Consider the following 12,301-nt stretch of genomic DNA (forward strand, 5'->3'; position numbering starts at 1 on the left):
ATAAGTATGTGTGTATTGTGTGTATCACTATACACAGTGCAGGGGGATTTGGACGACCCTCTGTGTGCCTGAGCTTCCCGCACTATGAAATGTTTACGCCCGATATTTGGGCTCGCTCTCTCTGTAAATGTCTATTCTTCCGTCCGGAAGGGAAAAATGTCTCAATATTATGTTTACATAAGGAAATACATTTTATATCTATTAATACGAACCTTTCCTCGTGGTGTCACTGAGGGGAACGGGAAATACTCTGGCGCGCAGATAACACTTTTAATATATTCCTCAATAGAGAGATGCTGAAAAGGATGCTATAAGGACAACAATATATATGTAGTCACAAAATTTACATTTATTTAAAAAAAAAAAAAAAAAAACCTTTTTAACTGAACTAATAAAGAGTTCAGTAATTAACCTGTAATAAAAAGCACAACATATGCATAAACAAGAAGGCCTCGTTCAGGGTGCCAGAGGGAGGGCGTTCGCGAGGGCGGGCGGCAGTCTGCTGGGCGATGTGTGTTCATCCTCCCCAGCAGACTTTTTCAGGAGTTGAGGAGGCGGGGAGGGGGCGGAGCTACAGACGTGAGGTTAGGGATCCAAGTTGCAGTCTTGAAATCATTCCCAAGAATGATTTAATTGGCTGCCGAGGTCCCAGTGACGCTGCTGCAGCTTCAAAAAACTATTTTTTTGTTTATTGAAACTGTAGCCAGCGTCAACTCCGTACTTCGGAGACAGGGCAGCTGCTACCCTGACAACCAGTATTCAATTTGAATACTTTGTGTCCCACGGCAGCTCGCACGGCAGCACGCCCTCCCTCCGAAGCCTGCACCCTGAACGAGGCCAAAAACAATCATTTTAAAAAGTCATCAAGGGACTACCGGGCATATTAACACGGGGTAACTCCAGAGTCTAGTGGCCGGATGAACCCCAGGGAAGGACGGTCTTAACCTTTTAATATGCTGGTCCCGGGGCCCCCTTTTCCATGACACCCCATACTTCCTCTCTCACGTGGTGCATTCAATATCGCAGCTACTGCTGCTCTTGATATTACTGCCCCCTCCCCCAAATTGCTGTCCCACAAACAACATAAAGGCAACACTTGGTTTTCTGAAGAGCGAAGAACACAGATGTACCCCGCGTTCGGCAGAAAAGCGATGGGCTAAAGATAATTGCCCCTCTCACCTTACGGACCTGAGACCTTGTAAGGAAAACATATTTCAAAGCCGTTCTGGAGACCTCACAGATAAAAAGTGCCCGTAATAATTTGCGAGAACTATTCAAAGTCGTCGACTCTTTGCTTGAGTCGGCCGGTTTAAACAAAACTAAGTCCTGTAGAAATTCCCCTGCGTAGTTTCCAACAGGATATCTCCTCCAAAGTCTCAAACATTCGGAATCAAATTACAGCCACACAATGGTTAACTCACCAATCTGATGTTTCCATGGTCAGACCGACTAAAGGTAGGTGGCGCACCTTCCAATCGGTCGCTATGGGCGAGCTCCTTATCACGATCAGGGGGATTAAACCATCGAGCTACCCCGAGGACCCTTGTCCGGCCGGGCTAATAAAGGAAGCGGTGTTAGATCTGGCCCCTTTTCATTCTCGAAATTGCTAACTTTCTCATGTCTTCAGCTTCACTAAGGAAGCATTGTGGAGCGGGTAGGAGCTCGTGGCCGAAACAGCGGGGAGCAGCAAGGATTGTTGGGGTCACAAGCAGGTTCGGTGGCAGGCAGCAAGCAGGAGTCGGTCACAGGGTCGGCAACAGGTCGTCGTGGTCACAGGCAGGGTCGGCAACAGGAACGGCAGGGGAGCAGGAACTGAAACTAGGGAGCAGGAACTAAGACTAGGGAGCAGGAACAGGACTGGGACTTGCTAGCAGGAAACAGACTGGGGCAATCTAGTTCAATAGCAAGGGCCTTTAATATGAACAGGACTCAATACAGACAGAACTGGACAGAAGCATAGGCATGGGAGTCTGGACACAAAACAGGCAAAGGAGGAACGGGAACCTATGAGGACAGGAGCAACAAGAGAAGACAGACAGAGGAACCCCAGAGCAGACAGAAACCAGCAGCACACCCGGTGGACAGAGAAATGAACTATGGCTGGGAGCAGCAGGATTTCTAGGAGACCTTGACATTACTCCCCCTCTCAAGAGTGTTCTCCGGACGATCCTCCAGGCTCTTCCCGGAGGCCTTGGTGAAAGGCGGACTCGGGGTGACCCACCTCTGGTGGTATTTTGACGAGTAAAATACTTGTCCCCACCACGACGGTGCAGGAACCAGTAACCGGTACACCGGGCGTTGCAAGTAACTTCCTGACAGGTGTGTTTAACTTAAATGCAGGGACATGGACATCAGGAACATAGGCATCAGGAATGGGTGCAGCAGGCTCTCCATACGAGTCAATGGGGACATTGAGTTCACTCTCTGTGGTTTCTTTTTGTGACCAACATATCTCTTTTAGTTTTGGAATCAGGACCTTCCCGATGGGTGCGTTCAACTCAATTGCATGGGCATCAGGAACATAAGACATCAGGCTCTCAATACGAGTCAGTGGGGACATTGAGTTCACTCCGTGGTCTCTTTTTGTGACCAACATATCTCTTTTAGTTTTGGAATCTCTTTCTCCAACTTCATCTTTTCAGACTTCAGTTTAGCACTAAATGGCTGTTCCTTGTAAACCTTGCTCAGGTCTTGCAAAACCTCTGCCAGCTTGCTTTTGAATTTTGTCTGATGCCCGGAATCTGTTTACACTATCCCAGTCCCCTGCTGTTTCGTGGTATCACTTAATGAGCATTTAAGACCAGCTATTTGAGTTTTTAGCTCTTGAAGCGGTCCTTCTGCATTTCCTCTCCTACTCAATGCAGTTGCCAGCTCAGCTTCTTTGGAGTTGAGTCGCGATTCCACATCTGTCAGCTGACTTTGAGCGAGGCTTAAAGCTGCAGTTCAGTCAACATCCTGCATGTGTGTTTTTTTTAATAAATCAGTTCTGTAGTAAGAAAAAATACTTTTAGCATTTTCTGTTTTAAAAACAACAACTTTGAAAGACCAATTTCCTTGTATTCTATTTTAACAGCCATTTGCTAAGGCACAGCCCCTTCATGTCCTGTCACAAGCCCTGGCACACCCCTTTGTCAGCCCTGCCCTCCCTCTAGCACATGTCAGTGCAGTAGTGCTCAAGAATATTCATGAGCTTTCACTGACTGACAAGCAGAATATAAACAAATCCCAGCTTTTAATATGTCACCAAATTTCGACCTATCAATACATGGAGAACGAATTGACTGGCAGCTATACAGTTCTATAGGTAATTAGAGATTGCACACATAAAACTATTGAAGTAAAAAAATAAATGTAAAAAAAAAAAAAGACTGAACTGCAGCTTTAAATCTACAGAACTAATAGTTCCAGCACACCTGACTATAGGAAAAGTATGCAACAATGGGAAATGCCAAATCAAATAAGTATTTAATAAATGCACAAGTTATATACAAGGAGCAAAGTGACACCAACACAATAGAAAAAAGTACACAAAAGAAAGGGGGGGAAAAGGGGAGGGTGCAAAAATGGGGGATAAACGGGGGGCAACGTTTCAGGGACAGGCCCCTTCCTCAGGCCCATTCCCCCTTGTCCCTAAAAGGAACATGAGATACTTCCCTTACCCCAATACCCCTAAAACAACAAAATAAGCTCTAGATAAAGCAGAAAAAGATAATCTAACAAGCAAAAAATGCTAAGATGCACTGTAATGGCAGCAGGACAAGAGAATAAGAGATGAGTACAAAAATAATTCAAGATCAAACCACAGGGTATGAAACAGCAATAGTAGTCTCCAACTCTCTCCTGCTGCAAATGGGGCTGCTGCTTTTGTTCTAGAGGCTTAAATCTGTTTCCTTTTCTTTATTTCCGGGCCTTCTCACGGGCTGTGTGTTCCAGCAATTTGCAGGCATTGGCCATTTTGACCTCATAGTGCAGTATCAGGCCAACTACTTGACGGACGGACACCTCCTCTCTCTTCCTTTTTGGTGAACTGTATTTTGAGCTCGGCGATCTGCGCCTGCAGTGCTGTGAGTTTAGCTGCAAGCTTTAGCTCTTCCACTTTCAGGCTTGGCTTTAAGTTCCACTTCTCAGCGAGAGACCCCTGTTTCTTGAGTGTATCCTGCAATTCTCCTCTCAGGGCTTTCATCTCTTCACTGTGCTCGCTCTGAGCTTGCTTCCACGCATCTTTCATTACATTTTGGAGTGCTGCCAATTGTTTCGCTAGGGTCCCAGCTACTTGCCTTTTCCAGGTTTCTTTCTCCTGGGTGTACCGACTGTTGGGGATGCAGCAGTGTCTCTGCTCCTCTAGCTCTTGCTTCAGTTTCTGGACCGCCTCATGCTCTCTCATACAGTTACCTGGCATCTAAGCTCCTCCTCCAGCGAGGCTCTGGTTATGCTCACTGTGGCTTACAGCTCCTCATGCTGCTCTCTGGGGACACACTGGGTACTCAAAAGCTCTTGCAGCATCTTTACTTTGTTAGCAGTCTGGATATTTTCTTCCTGTAGAACTCGCTGCTTCTCCTCAGCATTCACTTGTTTCTCTTTGGCGTCCTGCGGACTCGCACACAGTTCTTGTAGCTGGCACTGCAGCATATTCTCTGTTTGTGTCTGCTGCTCCAGGGAAACACGTTCTTCTTGCAGGACTCTCTGCATTCTGTAGTGCTGCCTGTACATCTAACTTTTCCTGGGCCAATTGTTTCTTCTCTTCAAATTCATGGAGTCTCTTATCTCCTTCACTGGCTTGGACTGAGTGGGTCTTGTACATTTGGTTTATAGTTTCAATCCCACTATTGAAGGCCTCTCTCACAGATCATCCCTCCTCCCGAGAGGCTTCCATCTCCGTTGTAAGGTCATGAAATTGCTTTTGAAAGGCTTTAATCTCTGTATTAAACAAAAGAAGAAAATGTGCGCTGTCCCAATATAAATCCTTTAGGCCACGTCCATTGAAGGACAAGCCGCGCTGAGCCGTGCGGACGCTCCGTGCTGAGCCCCGGCATCCTCAATGAGGATGTCTTTAGAGGGGGCTCACGCGAGCGTCCGCAGGCGTGCTGAGCAGTTGGATTTTTCAGCCGACAGCCAAGTTGTTTTTCAGCGCGCTGTCGGCTGAAAACATCCAATCAGCGCGAAGCAGCGTCAATGTCACGGCGCCGTGACATTGACGTCGGTGCGTCGCGGGCGATTGGCCCAGCGACGTCACTGCCCCGCCTCCCTCAGCCTCCCGATCGCGCCCGCTGGCTCGCCTGCATGTGCATGAAATCGCACAGGCTTCAGCAGGCGAGCCTCAGTGCGGTTCAGCACTGCTCCCATCTCTATGGACGCAGCCTAAGAGTATTCAAAAACGATGGTATCCCTCTGCTGCTTCCACTCTCCCGTGATCAGTGGGGTTAAACCGGAACACATACAAAACAAAGGAAGCGCAAAAAGAGAAAAGACCATCAGTCAAAATAGATAAAACTTTATAAATTGACTCAAAATAAATTCGCATACAAATTCACATGATAAAAGGGTCCTATAAGACCCAGATGAACCACACAGCCCAAACACTAAAAGGGGGTTACCATCTCCAAAGAACCCACAGAACTATAGATGTAATGCCCCAGGGTGAAGCTAAAGTTGTTGTATGAGCTTACTTAAGAGGAAGGGAATAACCCGTGCACGGCTGGGGGATTTGCAGCTGGTTGAGCTCCCGTCATCACGTCCGCTCTCCACTGCGTGATGACGTCACCTCTACGCGTTTCGCGTCATGTGACGCTTCCTCAGGAGGTATGTCCAACTACACCCATTAGCTGCTTGAAATAGAAAGACGGATACTTCCTCAGCCAATAGGAGTGCTGTAATCACGGAGCCCTCCAATCAGTGTTACCACATACACCTGACAATTTCCCTACTATTGCAATAAGGAACTGATAAGGACAACAGAGGAACCCCAGAGCAGACAGAAACCAGCAGCACACCCGGTGGACAGAGAAAGGAACTATGGCTAGGAGCAGCAGTATGTCTAGGAGACCCGGACATATTTATCTCACCTTTATTAAAGAAACCCCGCCATGACCCACTGAACATGAATAACTACTGGTTTCTGATATTCCATTTTTAGCTAACACCATTGAAAAAACAGCCATAAAACAGTTGGTGAACCCCATAACCTGATTTAATCTGTTGGAGTCCCACCAATCTGGATTTCGCAAAACATTACAGCACAGAGACTCCCCCTGATATGGGTCACTGAGACAACCCTGATAGGTGTCACTGACCTGCTCAACACAGACAAAGGAGTCCGGCACAGCTCTTATCTGATCTGATCGGTCTCGACCTGAGCACGGCTTTCGACACACTTTTGCTGACCAGACTTAAATCAGATGTTGGCTTGAGAGGTAAAGTGCTGGACCGGTTCCAGTCCTCTCGTAGTGACCGTAGTCAGAAAATCACCCTCAAACAGATTTCTTCAAACACAATCCCGCTGATTTGTGGCTTCCCTCAGGGATCTGCCATCTCCCCGGCTCTATTCAGTGGCGTAACTACCACACGGGCACTGACGTGATGCATTGATTTCATGACGTCACCCGGTGGCCCCTTAAGGCGAAGTTACGCCACTGGTTCTATTTAATTAATATATATATGTGACAACCCCAGGGGACATTATCCAGTGAAAACAACTTCAGTTCCATCAGTATGCGGATGATATCCAGTTGATGTCGGACATGTCCAACGATCCTATCATCACGGTGAATGGTCTGAATAATTACCTTGGTGACATCTCTAATTGGATGGCATTGGTTTTTGTACAACTTAATGCCTCTAAATCCGAGCTGCTCCTGATAGGCCCTAAAACACAAACAGATGTTATGAGGAGCGCCTTCAACGATCTAAGAATCAATAGCTCTGCCATCCCAAGGAAAGAGAAGGTGAGAAGCCTCTGAGTTATTATTGACAAACGCATCATTGATCGGCCTCATATTGCAGCTCTTGTGAAAAACTGTTACTTTGAAATCCATCGGCTGAGACAAAATTAAAGCGTTTCTCTGGAAAACCAATCTACAGATAGTAGCACAGGGCTTAGTCCTCTTCAGACTGGATTTTGCAAACTCTCTTGGCTGGTGGGTCTCCAAAAACATAATATCAAAGCCCTGCAGCTGGTGCAAAACGCCACTGCACGTCTTATAGTCGGCAAGGCGAGACCACATCTCTCGCCAGTATTACACGATCTGCACTGGCTCCCGATGAAACAAAGAGTTCACTTAAGGATCTTGACCCTTCCCTTTAAGGGTATCCATGGACTAGCCCCTCCCCCACCCCCCTTACCTTTAGAACTGCCTGATCAGTAACACCCCCCTCACCCCCATTGGGCCCTTAGATCTGACATCACCCCTCAACTGATTGAGCCTCAGTTTAAGGTCAGTAAAGCTGGTGGGAGAGCTGTATCAAGAACCGCCCGAGACTGCGGAATATGCTCCCTGCAGCTTTAAGGAATAAGGAAGCTTTATTTCCATTCAGAAAGGAATTAAATACAAACAAAGCCTGGCAAACTGACCTTAATACCATAGCCGCTTTCCTGCTCCTGTTTTCCGCTTTTTGTTGGTCTTCCTCACCGTTCCCCTATACGTTTTTGGTAGATCTGGGATGGGGGTCCTCTCTAAGATCCTACATGCGCTCTAGTACTGAGTTTCTTGGTGAGTAGCACATTAGAACATTTTCGGAATAACTCCTCCTATGACCCCATATAACCGCTCCCTATAACTCCTCCTATTGCCCCACATTGCCGCTCCATATGACTCCTATTGCCCGATATAACTGCTCCCTATAACCCCTATTACTTTGTATAACCGCTCCCTATAACTCCTCCTATTACCCCATATAACCGCTCCCTATAACTCCTACTATTGCCCCATATAACCGCTCCCTATAACTCAACCTATTACTCCATATAACTGATCCCTATAACAGTAGGAGCGTTACTATTGGACAGCCAGCTCCTCCCTGGCTGTCCAATAGTAACTCTCCTGCCCCAGTCGCATGTTCCCTGGCTCCCACCAGCATCACCTGTGATGTGTTCCGCTGCTCCCGCGCCAGCTAAACAAGGATGTCCTCTGCTGCCACCACCACCACAACCAGCATGTCTGCTGCTGCCATGATGTTGCCGTGGTCTTCCTCACCCTTCGCCACCGGCTGCAGGTAAACCAATGCTACCTGACTGGGTACCCGGAAATCCTCAGGACCCGGTACAACACTAAAATTAATCCTTGGGCTTCACAGCAGATGAAATGTATGCACTTATCCATGTTCCAGGCTCCCGTGAGTATGATGTCAGCTTTAAGAGACCTCAAGCTTTGGATTATTTCTGGACAAGATATGAGAATATAAAAAACACTGAATTATGGAAGTCTTTTGTAGCTGTTACTGTGTCTAAACCGGAAATAAAGTCTTAACAATTCTCTTCAGACACGAGTCAGTCCCAATATCAGATATTCTGATATGGCTTGGCAAACAATGTGAAGTACTGGCTCCACCTACAAGAATCATGGATGAAGAGGACATCTGAATAGGAGGCTGGAAAGTGCAAGTCAGAATTAGGCCGCGTCCAGGCTGAGAGCGAGCATGCTCTCGCTCAAGCGCTGTGACGTCACACACTGAATAAGCAGGGGTGATTACTGTCCAGTTGAAAATGTTTTGCACGCACGGGAGCATTTCGGGGGCGTGGCCGTGATGTTACAGAGCTGGTTTGCCCTCATTGGGCGAACCGCTCACGTGACGCGGCCATCGCCCTATAAATTCACATACAGTTAGATCTGGAAATAATTGGACACTGATACAAGTTGTGTTATTTCGACTCTGTACGCCACCACAATGGATTTGAAATGAAACAACCGAGATGCAATAGAAGTGCAGACTTTCAGCTTTAATTCAAGGGGTTGAACAAAAATATCGTATGAAACGTTTAGGAATTGCAACTATTTTAATACACAGTTCCCTTATTTCAGGGGCTCAAATGCAATTGGACAAATTAACACAATTATAAATAAAATGTTAATTTTTAATACTTTGTCGAGAATCCTTTGCAGGCAATGACTGCTTGAAGTCTGGAACGCATGGACAGCACCAAACAATGGGTTTCCTCCTTTGTGATGCTTTGCAAGGCCTTTACTGCAGCTGTCTTCAGCTGTTGTGTGTTCGTGGGTCTTTCTGCCTTAAGTTTTGTCTTCAGCAAGTAAAATGCATGCTCGGGTTAAGATCAGGTGATTGACTCGGCCATTGCAGAATATTTCACTTCTTTGTCTTAAAAAACTCCTGTGTTGCTTTCGCACTATGTTTTGGGTCATTGTCCATCTGTAAAGTGAAGCGCCGTCCCATCAACTTCGCTGAATTTGGCTAAATCTGAGCAGGCAATATATCCCTGTACACTTTAGAATTCATCCGGCTGCTTCTGTCTTCTGTCACATCATCAATAAACACTAGTGACCCCGTGCCATTGTAAGCCATGCCATCACACGCTGCCTCCACCGTGTTTTACAGATGATGTGGTATGCTTCGGATCATGAGCCGTTCCAAGCCTTCTCCATACTTTTTTCTTCCCATTATTCTGGTACAGGTTGATCTTAGTTTCATCTGTCCAAAGAATGCTGTTCCAGAACTGGGCTGGCTTTTTAAGATATTGTTTGGCAAAGTCTAATCTGGCCTTTCTATTCTTGAGGCTTATGAATGGTTTGCACCTTGTGGTGAACCCTCTGTATTTGCTCTCATGAAGTCTTCTTATTATGGTAGACTTGGATAATGATATAAACTATATATATTTGATTTACTGCTCAACCTCAATACCTATGTATACAATATTATTGACCAGGGTGCATAGGGGCAAAGTGAATATATATGCAAAATCGAATAGAAGGGAAAGAAATCCCTGCCAAAAAGCACCTTTTCATTTGCACTCAAAGTACACATAACAAATATTAGTATATAGTATAGTTTGCAAAATACAAATATTTAATAAAGAGCACAATTATATATATATATATATATATATATATATATATATATATATTTTGTACTCTTAATGTACCACTAATCCAAAACAAAATTGTTACATTTTATTAACATCTGACATCAGCAAAAATTGTGCTTATATTTACAGTGTAATATCAAAACACCTACGAGAGGCTGTTATTGCTATGGCACTGCAATAGGATAGCACTTATTTATTTGCAGCCCTAGCTATTAACACTTTAAGCGAACTATCATGAGATATGTGAATATCCAAAACTCATAGTGCAGCAGTACTTCCCACTCCTCATATGTGATAGTAACTGTCTAGAATAAATCATTATGATACAATGTTAGTGTACAAAATGATAGTATTGCTGGCTGTATGGCAGTCAATGTTAACACTGTGACTATATTGTTCAATACTTATTGTTGGATATATATGAGATTGAATTCCTCACATAGTTGACACAATGAATCATAATGTGTGTCACGATAGCTTATGACAGGTTGTAAGTTACACCAAATAACTGGGTTTGAACTGAACGAGGCTTAGATATAATAAAGTATATTTATTCCTTTGGATAGGTGAACACACAATATAGTACAGTAACAGGCAAGAAGTACACTTACTTTGGGGATGGGGGATGAGAAGTATGTTGCATAGCAATTCTCCAGCAATCAGGTACAATCAAGATGGTATCAGAAGGCAAAGGATATAGGGATTACCACAGTTTATATATCTTTGGTAACCCTATCCTTAACATTAAGTACAGGTGATTGGATCACAATTACCTGTGGCCAATCTTTAACGTGGGAATACATTTTAATCCATGCCCCCTGCTAGTTAGGACATGCGCACTAGGACCCTCGGGGTCTCATTTCTGTAGCCCCACATTTACATCAGGAATGCCAGCCAGTCTACCAAATGGGATTTCTGGCAGGATACTCTTTGTTGTAAGGTGTTAAATGGGACACTTACAGACTGCTCTGGTTTGAGTCGTCTCCGCCCTCATGTAAACAGTGAGGGTGACAAAATCCTTTGAACAATAATTAAGTCCTAGACATTGGGTCGCCTCTCTGAACATATGCTACCCTGATATGCAAAGGAATTTCCTCTGGGTTTTATCCCTGCCTTGTGATACAGTGTTACAAGTTAAACACAAACATATTAAAAGCCATGCGGGTCACATAGGTGACGTAGGTCTCCTGAGGCTGCCTCTCCTCCAGCCGGAATTTACCCCGGTAAGCTTCAGGGGTAAAACCGTGCTGAAATAGCAATAGTTCTTTCAGGTGGTCATAATCATCAGCATACTCCTCTGGAAGCGCCATCATCGTCTGCTTAGCCAAGCCGGAGAGTAACGGATCCAAGCGTGCAACCCTATGCTGGGGAAGCACCTTGTACCGCCGGCACTGCGTTTCAAAGTTCTTTAAAAAACTGTCGATCTGATGAGTGCCTTCCACGTACTTGGTGAGACTGTGCTTGTCCAGTTGGAGTTCTTCTTTGGACCGGGGGGCAATAAGCAGGTCTGTTCACTGCCATTGAGATAAACTGTAGCCGCTCCTCCGCTGTCCCTCGGTCTCCCCACACTGTAATCAGCGCCAACATTTCAGGGGTAAACGGACTGGTAGACGCAGCCACCAGTGCCCCTCCTGTTGCACTGGTCCCGGGAGGTGCACTTGTCCCCTCCCCGGGATTCTGCCGCTTCGGCACTGGGTTCATTCCCTGATCTCCGGGCGGCTGTACAAGGGCAAGCTGAGCCGTATCCTGAGGCTCTGCAAGCCGGGCTTCATGGTCCATGATTGCTGCTATCATGTCTGCGACCGCCTGGTTCTCATATTCCAGTCCATATGCACGGCACTTGTCCTTCAGCTGAGTTCTAGTCCGCAGGAGGTATGAACCTTCCTCCTCACTCATGGTTCTGGGTCGCAGCAGGGAGGTGGTGTCACAACTTGTGTTACTTGTTGCACTACCGTGTGTTCAATATCTTTTAGTCCCAGGAACTCGCAATTACCATCGAGTCCCCACCATATTACAGTATCCCTTAGTACACTGTAATACAGGTCCAGTTCAATCCCGCCGCTGCCACCAGTTAATTACAGGCCTGTCACGATAGCTTATGACAGGTTGTAAGTTACACCAAATAACTGGGTTTGAACTGAACGAGGCTTAGATATAATAAAGTATATTTATTCCTTTGGATAGGTGAACACACAATATAGTACAGTAACAGGCAAGAAGTACACTTACTTTGGGGGTGGGGGATGAGAGGTATGTTGCATAGCAATT

This window comes from Ascaphus truei, chromosome 15 (assembly GCF_040206685.1).
Source record: "Ascaphus truei isolate aAscTru1 chromosome 15, aAscTru1.hap1, whole genome shotgun sequence".
NCBI lineage: Eukaryota > Metazoa > Chordata > Amphibia > Anura > Ascaphidae > Ascaphus > Ascaphus truei.